At 45.8% G+C, this 10,460-nt stretch overlaps 1 protein-coding gene across 1 annotated transcript in view; it reads right to left on the bottom strand.

Moving 5' to 3' along the window:
• The window catches only part of GLTP (glycolipid transfer protein), a 30,817-nt gene that overhangs the window by 7,165 nt on the left and 13,192 nt on the right, over positions 1-10,460 (bottom strand). The gene's annotated exons all lie outside the window — the stretch shown is intronic.

Genomic DNA, 10,460 nt, shown 5'->3' on the forward strand with positions numbered 1-10,460 from the left:
AGAATGAATGTAAAACTAATGCTCTCCCATGTAAACTATCACATAATTCACAATAAATCATTTAAGAAAAGAAAAAAAAAATACAATGGAGTATCTAAGAGGTAAGGAACTCTGGTAGCGTAGTGGTTACCAATCGGGCTGTGAACCTCAAGGACAGCAATTCAAACCCACCAGCTGTCCTGCAGGAGAAAGATGAGGCGTTCTGCTCCCATAAAGATTTACAGCCTTGGAAACCCTGTACAGGGTCACTATGAGTTGGAACCAACTCCACGGCACACAGCCACCACCACTGCCATTTAAGAGGTAAACCTACTTTTTTACAGTGCCCTTTCTCCCTAGAGTCACGCTGTCCAAGGTGGTAGCTACTGAGCTTGAGATGTAACGTGTTGCCTGAGGAACTGAATTTGTAATTTTATTTCATTTTCATGCATGTAAATAATCACCTGTGGCCAGTAGTACCATACTGGGCAGTACAGCATAGGAGTAGCTCAGAGAACTAATGCTGTGAGAAACCCCTCTAGACAAAAAAGGCAGATCATTACTAATGGACCAACTGGCTAAGAGGTATGATGAGGCATCTTATGAGGTGGGAGAAGAGGGGCCAATTTACTGAGGACCATGGATAAGTTCCTTCCCTTCACTTTCAGCAGCTTCATAAGGAAGATAAGGAGCTGACAACCCAGTGTTCATGAGCTTCTAATAAGAACTAAGGAGAACATACTAACAATGTGACCCCAGCCACCTAACAAGGGGTTTCATAAAGATGGGGAAAGCAGAGCAAGAAGCAGGGGACAATTGGGAGGTACCCTGAGATCAATCTTGAACCCAAACTCTCCCAGGATGCCATCTTTAAAATCAGACAACAGTTTAGCAACATTAGTAAAGAATGTTCGTCTTAAGAAGGTGCTCTTTACAGAGGTCCCTGGGACCATGAAGGGAGAAGAACAGAGGGCAGGACCCTACCAGAGAAGCAGTGACACCAGAGATGGAGGCAGAGACGATGATGTGGAGCGATGGAGCAGCTGGGGACTTTAGACCCAGAGAGGGAGAGGGGCTGTGTGCTGACAACTGGGGGGAAGGCTTGTAGTGTATACTCTTTGGTTGGTTGATGATACATGGCGGGGATTGTAACCATGGCAATGAAACGATATACGATAGGATGAATGTAAAACTAATGTTCTCCCAAGTAAACTATCACATAATTCACAATGAAACATTTAAAGAAAAAAAAAAAGGTGCTCTTTAAAGAGTTAGTTAGATCAAGTTGACGACAGTAACTGACACACACGGGAGTGGTGAGGGGATGGAGGGTCTTAGCTAACAGTAGTGAAATGATATGCGGAGACATAATGAAATGATATGTAAGAATGGTGACAGGAAACAACAAATGTCGCTGAACTGGACATATAAGCAACCGTTGATGGGTGGTGCTTTGTTGTGTATATTTTCTCCAAAAAAGTGAGAGTTGGCAGAATGACATTGGGCTTGCACCCCAGCTCTGTGGCGTCCCTTCAGTTCGCAGAGCCTCGGTTGTCCCATCTGGGGAGTGTGGCAACAGCACCAACACACAGGTATGACAAGGATGACATGCAACAATCCAATTCTAAGACATCAGTTTTATTCATCTTGGAAATTGAAACTCTTAACTGGAAGTGTTTTTCCTTTCTTGGTGGTTCATAAAATAATGGTGCCTCTTTACAGATGATGATGCCCATCAAGTGGATAAGAGTAGACCTTATCTGGTAGTGTCTGGAACCTGCTGCCTGCCTTTTCCTCCAGGAGACATCACAGAGCTCCCTCCCTACAAAGGTCCCAGAATAGAGCTGCGACACAGGGAATGAATGGCTGGTTCTTTTCTGAGCAGGCTCAACCTGAACTTGACCCTCAGAGCCTGGAAAAAGGTACCTGGGCTTCCCTCCCACCTTATCTCTGTCCACACTGCCGTGTCTAGTAAAGCAGGCTCACATGGTGACAAAGACCACCAGGGGACAGAGACCACCAGGCAGGCTAGCGTAGGTACCAAACCCACAGGCAGGAAGCACCAATGCCAGCTTCCCCCTGCCTAAGGAGGCCAGGCAGTGGCTTTGGTGTGGGCTGGGGGAGGGAGTCTGCAGGTCAAATTCCACTCAAGGTGACCCAGCACATCTGGCTAGCCATCTGGAACATTCCAACTGCAGCTGCTGCAAAAGGTACAATGGGGGAAACAGCTTTGGGCACTTTAAATATTCCATAATGCAGTGTAAAGAGGGTAAGCAGGGGATTCCTAGAGAGGGGTTTAATCCTGGTCTGACCACTCCCTAGCTGAGCAAGTACCCTCACCTCTGCTGCCTCAGTTTCCCTACATGTCCAATAGGATACTGGGATTAAATACAACACACGGGAAGCAGGGCACAGATTGCCCAGTGCATGGTAACACTCAGTAAATCATTTTTACGACTTCATGACTATAGAGTCAGGCTCCACGCCTCCAAATGTTGTCTAGGAGGAAACCACCACACCCCTAGAACCTCCACTGTGTGGGTCCCTTTAGGCCTGTGCCCACTGCCACTCTCACTCTCCTGCTGAGTCCCTTGAGGGAACCAAAGCAACAACTTCTCCTGGCTGTGGGCTACTGGGCCTACTCCAACATCTGCAGGGGTCAACTCTACACAAAGGGACCCTTCCTCAGGGTGGCCATGTCTGGAGCTGCTCAGAGGTGCTAACAAATTCTGGTGGCCTCTCCTTTAATCTTGCCATTGAAGGTATTGACCTTGTCCTGCAGGGACCAAGCTGGGAAGGTGGGGCAGTTTGTTAGCACTGAAATGCGTTTCTCAAGAGACAGCCCCCGCCCCCACCAAGTTACCCCCACCAAAGTCAATGTACATAACAAATAACAATGCAAATGAGGCCAGATTTTCCTCCTTCTGCTGGTTACTGACTATATAGGCAGACCTCAGATGTTGTGGGTTTAGTTCTAGACCACTGCAAATATCACAATAAAATGAATCAAAGAAATTTGTTTGGTTTCCCAGTGCACAGAAGGAGTCCTGGTGTGGCTCTGTGGGTTAATGTACTGGGCTGCAAAGTCGGTCTGAACTGCAAGATTGGCAGTTCATGCTCACCTGCCGCTCCTTGGAAACCCTCTACAGAGTCACTATGAGTCAGAACCGACTCACAGCACTTAACAACAACAAAGTACATAGAAAAATTTTGTTGAAATTATATTGTAGCTCCTGCTGGTGGCTATACATGTTCATCTTTTAAAACTTTATGATGTCAAATTCAAAAACAGACAAATGGGTGGGTTGACAGACAAACGATGGGAACCTAGGTGGTAGGTGTAAAATTCTTTCCATTTTTCTGTACATCTGTAATTTTTCATAAAAAGATTATGGGGAAAGTACTGTCTGCTTTTTCTAGCTCAGAAGTCATTCTACTTTTCTTCCAAGTCTATTTCACTACTGCAGCAATGACAGTGACAGACGCAACCCTTTCCTTGCTGTCATCTCCCCCACTGGACTGGACTGGACTGGACCAGTAGGTGTTTGGGTGACATCAGAAATGAGTAAGTGAAGGGATGGGGCATCCCGTTAATTGGCTGAATAACATGTTTAGTGATTCTGTTCTACCTCCTAGTTCATTGCGTAGTGCCCAGGATCTTATAAGCTACATTGGCTACCGGAGGCACAGTAATTGATCTCCATTAGCCTAGGGTGGTGCTGTTAAATAAGCACAGGACTACTACCTGCAAGGTGGGCGGTTCAATCCCACCAGACGCTCCTCCGAAACCCTTTACAGGGTCACCATTCACTCAATGGTACTTCACAACAACAAATGCCTGATACAACAGAGGAAGGAGGAGAGCCCGAAAAAGGAGGAGGATAAAGAATGTGTGGCTAACTGCCTTCATGAAAACCTGCCTCCTTTATCGTGAGAACAGAAGAATGGTAGTGCAGCGACCATTACTGAACCTTCTGATTAAAGAGTCCATAGAAAAATCCTGATCAAAAGAGGGAAAATCCAGAACAGATTTTCAAATCTTCATGGACTCTAGGCTTTGTGGAGTCATGGAGGCTAAATGAACCTCTGAAAATATTGTCCAGAGATGATCTTTGAACCTTGGACCAAAAATACCACATTATGTCTTAATATTAAGCAACAGCTTAGGGTTGAGTAAATAATGTCATGGACTGAATTGTGTCTCCCAAAAAACATGAATCAACTTGGATAGGCCATGATTCTTAGAGGTTTGGTAGTTATGAAACGATGTACTTATCCACCATGGCGTGGCCTAATATAATCAGCCAATCAGTTGCAACACCCTTATTCTGATCCGACATAGGGAGAGTTTCCCTGGAATGTAGCTTGCAACACCTTTTATCTTACAAGAGATAAAAGGAGAGAGAAGTGAGGTGAGCAGAGAGGGAAGGACTTCAGTACCACCAAGAAGAGCCAGGGTCCCCGCATTGAGAACTCCTAGACCCAGGGAAAGATACCAAGACACAAGCTGATCTCCAAGGGCCCACAGATGTTGAAAGGAGACAAGGAAGTTTCTCAATGGAGCTGACAGAAAGAAATGCATCCCCCTAGAGCTGGTCCCCTGAATTTGAACTTCTAGCCTCCTATACTGTGACAGACTAAATCTCGATTTGCTGAAATCATCCATTCGTGGTCTTTCTGTTACAGTAGCACAGCATAACTAAGACTGTCTGCCTTGAACAATGTGCTCTTTTAGTGGTGCTGCAAGATCAGCACTAGACTAATCATTGCAAGGTCAGCGGTTCAAACCCACCAGTCACTTCTCAGAAACCCTACAAAGGGTTGGCACTTAACAACAACAACATATGAAATCAAGTTGATGACAGCAATTCAAAAGGCTAGATGGGAAGGCAATGAGTTTATGTACTAGACAGGGGGGAACAACTCAGAAAAGGGGAGTGAGAACAGTCACACAACTCAAAGAATTCCTCAGTGTCACTGAACTGTACATGGAGAAATTGCTACATGTAGAATTGATGCATCTTCTGTTGTATACTTTCTCAAAACAAAAATATTTTTTTGAATATATTGTGGGACACACAGATCTATAGACATTATTTCCTGCCACACACTTGCTTATTGTTCAGAGCACCCAACACAACCGTTTAGGCACACGTCTAACCAAGATGGCGGAGAGACTAGAAAGGGGGTCAGACTTCAGTTCACCTGTCTGTAAGAGGGGAATGTGAGGTGCTCGTGGCTCAGCAAAATTCTTGCCTTCTAAACAGAAGGCTCAGACTCTTGGTGTGGGGCTGTAATATAAGCACTCAACCATAGCGTCGGTTTGAACCTCAAGGCCAGCAGTTCAAACCTACCAGCTGCTCCTTGGAAACCCTACACAGGATGACTATGAGTCAGAACCAACTCGACAGAAGGCCTGGGTCTAACTCCCAGCCAATGCGCTTCATGCGCAGCTACTACCTGTCTGTTAGTGGAGGCTTCTATGCTGCTACGATGCTGACCTGGTTTCAGCAGAACTTCCAGACTAAGATGGACTAGGAAGAGAGGCTTGTGATTTACTTCCCAAAATCAACCAACGAAAACCCTATGCATCACAATGGTCCAATCTGCAAACGGCCATGGGGATGAGGTAGGGTCAGGTAGTGTTCAGTTCCACTGGGCATGTGGCTGCCAGAATGACAGCTTGATGACAGCTAACGACAAGTTGAGAACACTAAGAGAGGCCCCTCTGGAGGGCAGGGGTGAGGCTGAGCTGTACAGAGCATAGTGTTCGGCACAGAGCAAGAGCTCTTATTCCCACTCCAGGCAGAATTTCGGGTAAGTTCTTCAAACAGGGATGATACCAAACCAGGACGGGGTGACAGGTAACAACCAACCACAGTGGCGTGTGACTTTCCCCAGTGATTCAGGCCACTCCATGTCTGTTTTCAAACACAGACAAATGTTACTCAGATCCCTTGGCTCCAGAAATGTCTCTGGGGCAATACTGGGCGGCCCTACCCAGTGATGGGGAGAAAGGCTTTTTGTTCCAGCGTTTTCCTGACAGTACATTGTGCGATCACGGGGCCACTGTGGTCAGCAGGACCCAGGTGCTGACAGCAGTTGGCATTGTGTGCTGTGGCCACCAACAGGGCCCAAGCTTCTGCTCAAACTGCAAGGGAAGAATGTTATCAATGTGCACTGGAGCTGGGAGGAGCAGCGAGTTCAGGGTCTCAGATAGGGCCCAGAATTACTCCCATGCTGCACCACAGGAGAGACCAGCAGGAAAGGCACCTTTGTGCATGGCTCTGTACACACATAAAGGTGCACACAGACACCTGCTTGGGAGAATCTGGAAGCAGGTGGGTGGGCTCTCTATGGTTCACGGACAAGTGATGTAGGCTCTGTCTGGGCTCAGGCTCCTGACTTTCTACAACCCAGAAGGTGCTTGGGGCTGAAGCCTGTTTCAGCATCTTCCACCGGAAGCTTTGGATTTAGTTTTGTACAGTCCAAGGACACCAAGACCAAAGAAGCTTAGTGGCTAGTTCAGGGTCACATAACAATGAACCATGAACTCAGATCCAATTACAAAGCCAAGGCTGGTTCCACTACGTCACACACACAAGAATGTTCCCTTCTTATCAAAAATGAGAGGACTCTGATAGAAAAACCAGAAAATGATTTTATACTGCAAACACCTCAGGGCCGTTTTCACAGTTAAACTCATGCTTACCTAGGCTCCAGGTAGAAATCTGTACGTTCAGCCTTACCTTTCCTACAGAATACAGCCCTGCCTCCAAATCACCTTTCTGGTTGGACCAGTTTTGCAGTTACCCCAAACTTGTTTTTGTTTTTTCTTTTTTAAATTGTTGTCTCAGCCAACAGACGCTTTATTGAAATGCCACACAGAACCTGTCTGCCAGGAGGGTGGGAGAGAACTTGGAGGATTTTATCATCTTACCCCCAGGGAGAAAGGTCTTGAAAAAACATGCTAGCTACAATTCTACCATCTACCTTCATAGGGACCAACTTGAATGGGCACAGAGTCTAGATACAGTGAAGTTTGGTGTTCTGAACACCTGGAAAATGGGTTCTTTTGTGTCATGCAAGTTTTCAAAGCCTGCTGTACAACCCAAAAGGCATAAAGGAAAAGGCCAATGGAGCTGACTGATTACAAAAATCCCAGAAACCTCCTAAATGAGGCAAGGGAGATATCTCACTCCCAATCAAAGCCAAACAATGAGGGTAGGGGTAGAAATCTATGTAACATAGATTTGGGCTGGATAGGGCCCATCCCATCTGCACTTCCTGTCTGGGCTGCCACGGGACAGCAAAGTTCCCCATGAGCCAGTAGCCACCAAAATTAAACTCATTTCCTCATGTTCTGGCCTCAGCAGAGTTGGGAAGTCCCTGATGTTAATGCTGTGCGCGAGCCCATCGCACAACTGGACGTATCTAGCCAAGTTGCCCCTCAGTGCCTGCTACGTCAGACCACAGTGGGCAATGTTCCCGACAGTGGAGCAGGTGACCAAATCACCTGCGCTGGGCCCCCTCTCAATTAATTTCAGGAATTATTCTCATTCAGGAACAAAAATCACTCTGTTTTAAAGACACATAGCTTCGTTTTCCGCCTGTGTGAGCCAGGACAGAATACCTAACGCAACCGACGAAATACGAATTTCCAGAAAGTGATGAATGTACTGTAATGATCTGGGGAGGTTCTATTTCAAATCCAGTTGTGTTGTTTTGTTTTTTTCCATATTTGGATAATGAAACTCAGTCGTTACAAACATGGGACAAATTCACTTTACAGGTCCTGAGTTACAAGGTTTATAATAATGGGAGGCACTCAAATTACAGATGATGGAGATGAATCATTTATGAATCTACACGGAGGGGGAGGGATCGCAGCTTGGTTCATACAAAGGCTCATTTTGAAAGATAAATAGCCTGAGAACATCCGTCCACCTTCCCAAAACTGGCTCACGCTCTAAACTCCACCCTCTGAAAAGAAGTGAAAGAAAGCTTACGAAGCAATCCAAAATGTTACTTTAAAAACCGCCCCCATCACATACCACTGTCTTTGGCCAAAAACCAGCCAGCCCTCTTTGGCAAAAACCAACCTTGAACTGAGAATGTAGTTGGGAATATTATTTCTCTCATTTTACTGTGTAGCCTTGGAGGAGTTAGTTAACCTCTCTGAACCTCCTTCTTTATAAAATGAGGCTAATAATGGACACCCCCTCACCCCCACACACACTTTATAGGGCTGTAGTGAGGCTTAGGTGAGGTGCTATAATAAAGGACTCAGCACAGTTCCGGGCATTTAATAAGTGCTCAATAAAAAGAAAATTATTGTTATTTCTATTTATCATCAATAAATTTGTACGCACAAGCGGGCTTTTAAATCAAAGTCTGTGGAAGAGCAAGGCAGCCAACCAGCAGATGCAGAGATGCAGCTCTTGGTGAAGACCCCAATGGGCGAGAGCATCACTCTCCAGGTCGAGCCCAGTGACGCCATCAAGAATGTCAAAGCCAAAATTCAAGACAAGGAGGACATGCCTGTCTCCCCAGCAGCGTTTTCGGTGAAACAGCTGGAGGACGGCCACACTCTCTCAGACTACAACATCCCGAAATAGTCCACCTGCATTTGGCATCACGGAGCCTGCCCTGCGCCAGGCTCACCCAGAAGTACAGCTGACCAGCTGATCTGCTGCAAGTGCTATGCCCACCTACACCCCCCCACACTGCGCCTGAGCTATCAACTGCTACAAGAAGTACAACCACACCAACAATCTGCACCCCAAGAAGAAGGTCAAATAACAGCCCCTCTCTGCTGGTTCCCCTGCCAAGCCCCATACCCCTGGGCCCTCAATAAAGTTTCACATTCATTGAGCTGGGGGCGGGGAGGGGGAAGTCAGTGGAAATATTCCACTATCTTTCAATTTCATTTTTCTACAAACTTTCTGAAGCCCCCTCACATATTATCATATTATTAAACGTGTGTCACAAACTATGATCAGCTACTAACCTAAAAGTTGGCAATATGAACCTACCCAGCACTTGGGAGTTCTGGTATGGTGCTGTAGGATAAGCACTGAACTACTAACTGAAAGGTTAGTGGTTCACACCCATCAGTCTTGGAAACCCTATACAAGGTCACTGTGAGTGGAGACCACACTTCATAACAACAGCAGTAATACTGTGAAACAAATACCTGGTGAGCTGCTTCCATAAAGATTAACCAACGTAACCTAACCCACTGCCATGAAATGGATTACAATTTGTACAGACCCTACAGGAAAGACTGGAGCGGCCCCACTGTGTTTCCAAGACTATAATCTTTACAGAAGCCAACTGCCACATCTTTCTCCCATTGCAGGGCTGGAGGGTTTGAACTGTCTACCTTTTGAATGGCAGCAGAGCACTTAACCACTGTGCCACTGGTCTCCCCCCACGAAGATTACAATCAAGAAGACCCAATGGAGCAGTTCTATTGTGTAACCCATGGGGTCGCCAGGAGTTGGAATCAATTTGATGGCAATGGGTTTGGTGTTCCATTATTTCTCCCAATAGGCAATATAGGAAAATAATGATTCATGATTTGAAAAGGGGAAAAGGAAAGGGAGCCGTGGACAGAGGAGGAAGGGAGAAAGAGAAGACTGCTAGACAGATATGGGTAGAATTAGCAGAAATCACCCAGTCATAAAATAATGTCTTGAGAAATATTGTGCTGGTTGCTAAATGCTGTCAAGCTGGCCCCCAACTCTGACCGACCATTAAAAATACAAAAGATTTCAGAAGGGAGGAAGTAAGGAACTTGGGGGAAAGCAAAGCAGAACATGAGTCACCCTGAGGTCAGGGAAGGGACCCTGGAGAAGGCGGAGCTACTAGAATGACTTTTCAAAGCTTGGATATAGTTACCGCTCTAACAATACAACAAGGCCCTGATACATGTTAACACTATGAATGTAACAAAAGGAGAAAACATCTATCCAGGTCATTTTGAAATGGAAACAGTGAAACTTATGATTCAACTGCAACATCAACATTGGAATAAATTCAATGAAACAAACATATTGTCATGTCCCTACAGGACATGTTCCCTCCCTCATGAATGGGGCAAGCAAGAGCTACCCTGGAGAAGGCCTCCAGCATTTTTGAGCCTGTTTCCTGTCTCATGACTAGACCTGCTCCAAAGCCCCACTCAGCCATTTTCGAGCTGCGAAGACTCGTCATATCCCTTCACTTCTCTGAACATGGGTTTCCTCATCTGCAAAATAGGGCCAATTCCTCTTCTTGTGAAGTCACTAGGAAGGTTAGAAATGAGATGATGCAAGTTGATGGTTCAAACCTGCCAAACTGCTCCCGAAGATTGAAAACTTTCATACATGAGGTCTCTACGCATTGGAATCATCTCCACGGCAACTAACAACAATTCCCCTCATATCTCTCTACTGATTAATTAATCAGCAGATGTTTATTGTTGTTATTGTTAAGTG

Source organism: Chrysochloris asiatica, unplaced genomic scaffold (genome assembly GCF_000296735.1).
Source record: "Chrysochloris asiatica unplaced genomic scaffold, ChrAsi1.0 scaffold00142, whole genome shotgun sequence".
Classification (NCBI taxonomy): Eukaryota; Metazoa; Chordata; class Mammalia; order Afrosoricida; family Chrysochloridae; genus Chrysochloris; species Chrysochloris asiatica.